The sequence below is a fragment of the Nicotiana tomentosiformis genome, chromosome 6 (assembly GCF_000390325.3).
Source record: "Nicotiana tomentosiformis chromosome 6, ASM39032v3, whole genome shotgun sequence".
Taxonomy (NCBI): domain Eukaryota; kingdom Viridiplantae; phylum Streptophyta; class Magnoliopsida; order Solanales; family Solanaceae; genus Nicotiana; species Nicotiana tomentosiformis.
Genome location: NC_090817.1, coordinates 66,803,923 through 66,811,208, shown reverse-complemented (window position 1 = coordinate 66,811,208; position 7,286 = coordinate 66,803,923). Strand labels below are relative to the sequence as shown.

General features: G+C 38.3%; 1 non-coding gene across 1 annotated transcript; it reads left to right on the top strand.

Moving 5' to 3' along the window:
* Nucleotides 1-2,557: 2,557 nt before the first annotated feature.
* LOC117279627 (small nucleolar RNA R71) lies at nt 2,558-2,664 on the top strand. Its single transcript, XR_004510038.1, has one exon. It is a non-coding gene; the product is annotated as a small nucleolar RNA R71 (small nucleolar RNA).
* The last annotated feature ends 4,622 nt before the right edge of the window (nt 2,665-7,286 follow it).

Sequence of the window (7,286 nt, the reverse complement as noted above, 5' to 3'; positions counted from 1 at the left end):
ATTTTGTGGGAGCTTATTTTGCAATATCACTGCAATGCTCTGTGAGCTTTACCACTGAGGTCTCCTCTATTTTCCTCTTCTTTGTAAGGATCTCTTTCAAAAATTTAGCATAAGCAGACATCTGTGAGAGCACTTCTATGAGTGGTAAGTATACACGAACCTATTTCAGCTTATCCAAAAATCTCTCAAACTTCTTGTCCATCTTTTCTCTATATAGCTTTTGAGGGAAAGGTAAAGCATGCATATGCTCGCTCCCCTCAGGTTCCTCCCTTCTCGAATTTTCTTCCTTCTTCTTTTTCTCAACTTTCTTCTGGCCTTTCTTCTTCTTATCATCATCACTTTTCAGCTGCTCCCCACTTTCCTTTTCAAGTATCACATCTTATTGGATCAAAGTGAGATCTTTTAACATTTTCCCACTTCTCAAGGTTATAACATTCACCGTTTCTTTGGGATTTCTTTCAGTATCAGCCGGGAGAGTTCCTGGAACCCTCTCAGATAATATGGTGGCAATCTGTCCCACTCGCTTCTCTAAACTTCGAATTGGTGTCCCTTGTACTTTAAATCTTTCATCAGGTTTTACAATGAAGGCCTTCATTAGATCTTCTAGACCATGCTGATTGGGCTATTGAGGCTGCAACTGCTGCCTTGGCTGATTCATAAAACTAGGAGCTCCTTGTCCATAGAGTCTAGGATTATTTTGTTTCCATGCATTTGCGGTACTGATACGCTCAAATTATACCTATATAAATGGTGTAAAGAGGTCGGTGTCAAATATAATAACCCAACTATGCTGGGGTCGAATCCCACAGGGAATAGGTGTGAAAAGGTTGCTTGAATAGTGTGAAACTTGACTTAAGCCGTAGTTCTGCTCCGTTAGTTTAAAAAGAGTTTTGTAATTGTGAATTGTCAAGAATATCTATTTTGTTAAGAGAATTTGATTAATTTAATTAAGAAACCAAAGTTGTGTCCCCATCAATGGAATGTAATGCTATCGGTGTTAATATGATATATTTCTAATGGAAGGTCCTTTGATGTGCAAATAGTTCCTAAATGACTACCCAATATTTTTCAATAACTCGGTAGTATTTCCTCTTTATGATTTTCCCAAATATAAAAGAGTTACAATTAAGAGAAACTAATTTATGCCAAGTAGAACTCGCTTATCCCTAAGCGATTCTATTAAACAAGGTTTAAAGCCTTGAGTTCTTGATATTCAATTCTACCAAACCCTAACACACTTTTCCAAGTAAAGATAGAGTAAAATGGCTCTAGTCAATATTTGCAACCATCAACCATAAATGAAGCATGAGAAATGAATAGAAATCATCCAACCATTATATATATATATATATTCAATGGTAACACACCCATTAACATTACACCCACTTTAGGGTCCACAACCTTAGTATTTAAAGTTAGCTACTCATACTAGAATACAAGAACAAAGTAATAAATAAAGTCATAAATCTTACAAAGAGAATAAAGTCTTGGATTCTCTCTCAAAAGCTTCCAAAATAATGGTGTATTCAATATTCTAAGTGTAGCCTCTTTTTCAGACAAGATGGTCCACAAAAACCCTAATCATTCTATTTATAATGGTCTAAAAACCGTGGTAAAAAAGTAACAAAAATAACCCTGCAGATCAAGTCTGCGACCTCAGAATGGGTTGCAGAACACTTTTGCGGTCCGCACATCTATATTTATTACCGCAGAATTGATCACAAAGTTTACCATTTTTCCATCGCATTATGGTTATGCGGTCTGCATATTGGTTTCGCGACCGCATAATGTACCGCAAAATCATCTTTGCTGGAACTCCTCTTGCATTTATGCGATCACTATGCGGTCCTCATAAGAGTTATGCGACCGCACAATGGATCGCAGACTTGACTCTCAGAAATTGGAATGTTCTGCTTCATTCTGCGATGGGTCTGCGGTCGCAGACTTGCCGCATTTTCTGCCTTTCCATGGATTTTTGTCATCTTTTTCATGTTCTTAGTTCTTAAAGTCCGGTTTCCTGCAAAATACCAAAACTACATAAGAAATGAATTATAATGATTTCAAATATGAGCTAAAGTCTATGTAATTAGTATCAAAAGTGCCACATTTCTATGGCACATCAGGCACCCCAGGTGAACTCCATGAAAAGCCGGGGTGTTTCTGACCCATTGCATTAAAATTGTAATTTCCCACATCATTCACTTTCTCAGTTGAGGCTTGATAGTCATGAGTAGGGTGTCCTGTTCTGCATACAACACAGGCTGCATGAGGCTCACTTTGTATCGAGGCTAAGGTCAACTTTTGTATTTCTTTAGCCATAGTATCAAGTTGTGCCTGCACAGATGTATTAGCATCAACATGGTGCACACCGGTTGATCTTCTTCTTTTTGCATTCTCATAGGTCCAGTGATTGGCATCTTCAGATAACTCATCAAGAATTGTAACTATCTCCTTTGGAGTCTTCTTTATCAAAGGGCCTCAAACTGCATTGCTCAATGTTCTACGCGAGGCCGGTGTCAATCCATCCCAAAAGTCCTGGAGTTGCATCCAGAGTTCAATTCCACTATGTTGACACTTTCAAACTACCGCCTTAAACCTCTCCCATGCTTCAAAAATAGTTTCAGTCTCTTTCTAGCAGAAGTTATGGATTTCTCTTCTAAACTTTCCCGTTTTAGCTGAGAAGAAATATTTATCAAGGAATGTTCTGGTCATCTCCTCCCATGTTCTAATCGATCCCATGGGCAAGCTTCGAAGCCACTGCTTTGCATCATCTTTAAGTGAAAAGGGGAATGCCCTTAAGTACACTGCATCTTGTGACACCCCATTGTATTAAAAGGTGTTCATAATCTCCTCGAAGTCCATTAGATGTATGTTTGGATCTTCATTCATCTTTCCTCTAAAAACACAACAATTCTGAATGGTTTGAAGCAACCCTTGCTTCAACTCGAAATTGTTAGCTGCAATTGGAGGTGGCCTATCACTTGATAAGCCTTGATTGTAGACCGATCTGGCATAATCATCCAATGATCTCCCAAGCATGGGAGCTATATTTCCGAACTAGTCTGCAGCCAAAGGTTGATTTTGAGCAATTCTCCGACCCCTCTCTTCTTCATAGATAATCTTTGCATCTCTAATAGCTGCTTCCTCAGCATCCCGTTCAGCTTTTTCTCATTGTTGGGCTGCCTCCCTTGTAGCCAAATCTACATTATCATCACCGTTATTAGCCATGTGTTCTTGGGTTGAAGGTTGCCCCAAGAACTTTTCGGTGAGTTCTTTCTCTTTCCTCAACTTTCGCAAACTCTTTTCTACCTCTGGGTTTTATGGAGTCAATTCCTTTGAAGAAGATCGAGTCATACACCAAAGGAGTCAATATGTTGCCTGCACACGGAAGAGGAAACCCGTGAAGAATAAAAAAAGAAAAATATAATAAAATAAATTCCTAAATTAACACCAAAAACTATTTTGAACATTATTGATTGCCAATCCCCGGCAACGATGCTAAAATTTGATGAGCACAAAAAACACACTTAAATTATGTTCGCTAATCAAAGATAGTATAGTAAAATATTATATTCACACGGATTGGGTTTAAACAGTATTCTCGTAGTTTCTAGCTTGATTGCTATCCAGGTGAATCAACATCTGAGATTTATATGATTAATATTTAAAATTAACTAAGAATCTAAAGTAATAGACTAGTGACTATCGAGACAAGGAATAAGCAAATAAGGTTATCAGTGGGAGAATGTAGGGTTTTGATAGGATAGGTGCAAGATAATTGTTCGAGATCTAACTCTAGATAATTCACTTCTAATTTTCAAGTGAGTCTCTCGAATTCACTCAATTATTGGTTCAAACATTCAGCAGAAACTCCTCTCTCGATTAAGCCTTAACCTCACGAAACGAACCAAATTAAGCATTGTGAAGATATGCAAAAATGCGTAGTGGATTGGTCTTTAGGAAAATCTCTTTCGATTATTCTCCTAACTAGGTTTAATCAATGATTCAACTAGCCTCTTTCGATTACTTAGAAGAATCTATGAACTCAACCAACAATATAATGCAAAGATATCACAAGTTATGCCTCTCTCGATTACATGAACTAGTGAATATAGATGCAATAATTAAATCTTCCAAAACTATTCAATACATAAAACTAGAGTTATAATTCATAAACAATCATCAATACACGAAATCCATCAAACCCTAAAGGGAACTACTCCATAGACATGGAGAAATTCATCATAAATATAATTAAAGTATAGAAAAATATAGATTCGATCCAAACTCGGGTCTTGAGTGAGGAAAGAATAATGAAATCCTTGTGCTTGTGTTCTTCCAACTCCTCCTTAGCTTCCTTAGGTCAAAAGTATGTTAAAAGTCCAGAAAATAACGCTTTTTCATGTATTTATACCAAGTAAGGCCGGCCCCAGACAAAACCTCCCTTTCTTAGCCGAAATAGGAAAACTTGCAAACTTATTACTTTTTATGCGTCGCACTATGCTACGCAGGGTGCGTAGCATTAGTGCAATTTTCTCGGTTGTAAACTCTATGAACTTAGATTTTCTGACAAAATTTTGTACTGATTCTATGCACTATGCCACACACTATGCCTAGCATTAATGTATTTTTCTGTCAGACCCAAAAATTACAAGTCTCTAAACTCCTCAAATTTCTGACGCACATTTGCACTGATGCGTCATACAATGCTATGCATGGTGCGTCGTATTAGTGAATTTTCTCAGGGTGTTGCTTCTTCCTTGATTTTTGACGTCCAAAAGTGATCCCCGACCCCGAAAACGATCCCGGCTTAATCCCTTGGGATTTTACTCAGACTTCAAAGCTCCAATTAATTGATTTAGCTCCACAACATCTACATAATTCGGAGTCATTCCTACAAGGCATAAAATACGCAATAAGTGCAAAATACTGCAAATTAAAGCTCAACACATGTAAAGTGTAGTGAATTAGAGTGCAATAAGCGACTAAAACATGATATTATAACCTACCATCATGCCTCAGCCCCAACCTCTCCTTCCTTATACGCGAATGCAGTCCCATGCACGCGTTTGCGATGCACAAGCTCTTCAACCTCGTGATCGCATTCCTGACTTCGCGAATGCAAAGAGTAAACATCCATTAGTCAAAAACTACTCTACGTGATTGCGTCACATTCTCCGCGAACACGATGAAGGAAACTAGAACTCAGAAGACCAGCAATCCCATTTCAAGAACAAATGGTCCGAACTCAATCCGAAACACGCCCGCCCCCCTGGGACCCCGTCTGAACATACCAACAAGTCATAAAACATGATACGAACTTGCTCGAAGCCTCAAATCACATCAAACAACACTAAAACCACGAATCACACATCGATTCAAGCCTAGTGAATGTATGAATTTCTAACTTCTAAAACTAAAGTCAAAACGTGCCAAACCAACTCCAATTGACCTCAAATTTTACACACAAGTTATATTTGACACAACGGACCTATTTCAACTTCCAAAACTAAAATCCGGACCCGATATAAATAAAGTCAACTCCCGGTCAAATATCTCAACCTTCCAAACTTTCAACTTTCTAACTTTTACCAATTCAAGCAAAAACGACCTACGGACCTCCAAATCAATATCCGAACACGCTCCTAAGTCCAAAATAACCATACAAAGCTACCAAAACCATCAAAACTCCATTCCGGAGTCGTCTACATAAAGTCAAACTTTGATTAACCCTTTCAACTCAAGCCTCCAACTTAGGTAGTAAGTGTCCCATTTCACTCCGATACTCATCCGATACCAATACCAACCACCCCAGAAAGTCACATAACTACAATATAACATAGAAAAGGCAATGAATAAGGGAACAAGTCTAAAATACTCAAAACGACCGGCCTGGTCATTACATCGGGCTATATATGTGGGCTTGCGCATGTGGCGAGACAAGGTGGACATTTACTTTATTGTTGTGCACTTGGCGAGACAGGGGGCTATGTCGAGAATGATTTCTGATGACTTGTGATGGCCCGGGGGTATTGTTATTGAATATTTATGTAGTGGTGTGCCTACCTTGTGTGAGTCATGCATTTTACATTTTGTTGTGTTGTTTCCTATGTGTCATTCATTGTCTCTGCTCTTACTTGTTGACTCGAGTTGTGATAGAACACTTGTACAATAATACACGTAATTAATCACTCATATCGGTTTAAGAAGATGAACCCTAATGTTTATTGATCAATTGCATGTATTCTCGTATACTTGCCTTCTGTGTGAGAGTCTTACCGTTGGCACGTGATTTGTCAATGAGGTTATGAGATACTGTTATTGCTAGCACGTGAGTTGTCCGTGCAGATATGAGATATTTTCACTCTCTTAGCACGTGAGTTGTCCGTGCGAATATGAGGTATTGATGATATTAGCATGTGAGTTGTCCGTATGGTTGTGATTTAAAATGTGGGCACAAGTTTCCAAGTGATTAGGGTTCATGACTTGGGACCCGTGCTTTGTGATTATGAGGTGTGGAACCTCGGGAAAATTCTTGTATAATCCTTGTGTGAAAGCGATCATTTTATTGGGCTGTTACTTGTTATCCCTTACTTGGTTTCACCGGACTTAAACTGTATTCTGTTTACTTTATGGCATTATTACGTGTTGCCTCCTTGTTGTTAATTATTGTTTCTAGTTCTTAACGTGAGTGTCGTAACATTATTCTTACCATGTTTAGATTATTATTGTTCTATGTTTGTTTTATATTCATAATTGTACATGTTATTAAGTCTAGTAGGTGTCTTGACTGTCCCTCCTCACTACTCCACATAGTTTAGTCTTGATACTTATTGGGTACCGCCGTGGTGTACTCATGCTACACTTCTGCATATTTTTGTGCATATCCAGGTAATTCGGAGTTTGTTGATCATTAGCTAGCTGATCAGGCATTGCTATGGAGACTCAAGTTATACCCCCCATCGCTTTCGCGGGACTAGGAGTCACCTTTTGAAGTTTATTTTGTACTGTTTATTTCTATTCCAGAATAGTTGTACTTTGAGAATTTCTACTGAACTCAGTAGAGCTTATGACTTGTACTACCGGTTTTGGGAAGTGTGTTGTTGTGATTCAATTTCAGTAGATTATATCAGTTTATCAGACTTGCTTTAGTATTTTTGTTAAATATTTCTGTCAAGTTATTATTAAATGGTAGGCTCTCCTAGTCATAAAGACTAGGTGCCATCACGACATCCTATGGAAGGAAATTGGTGTCGTGACAGTACCTATCTGCATGACGCTACTAA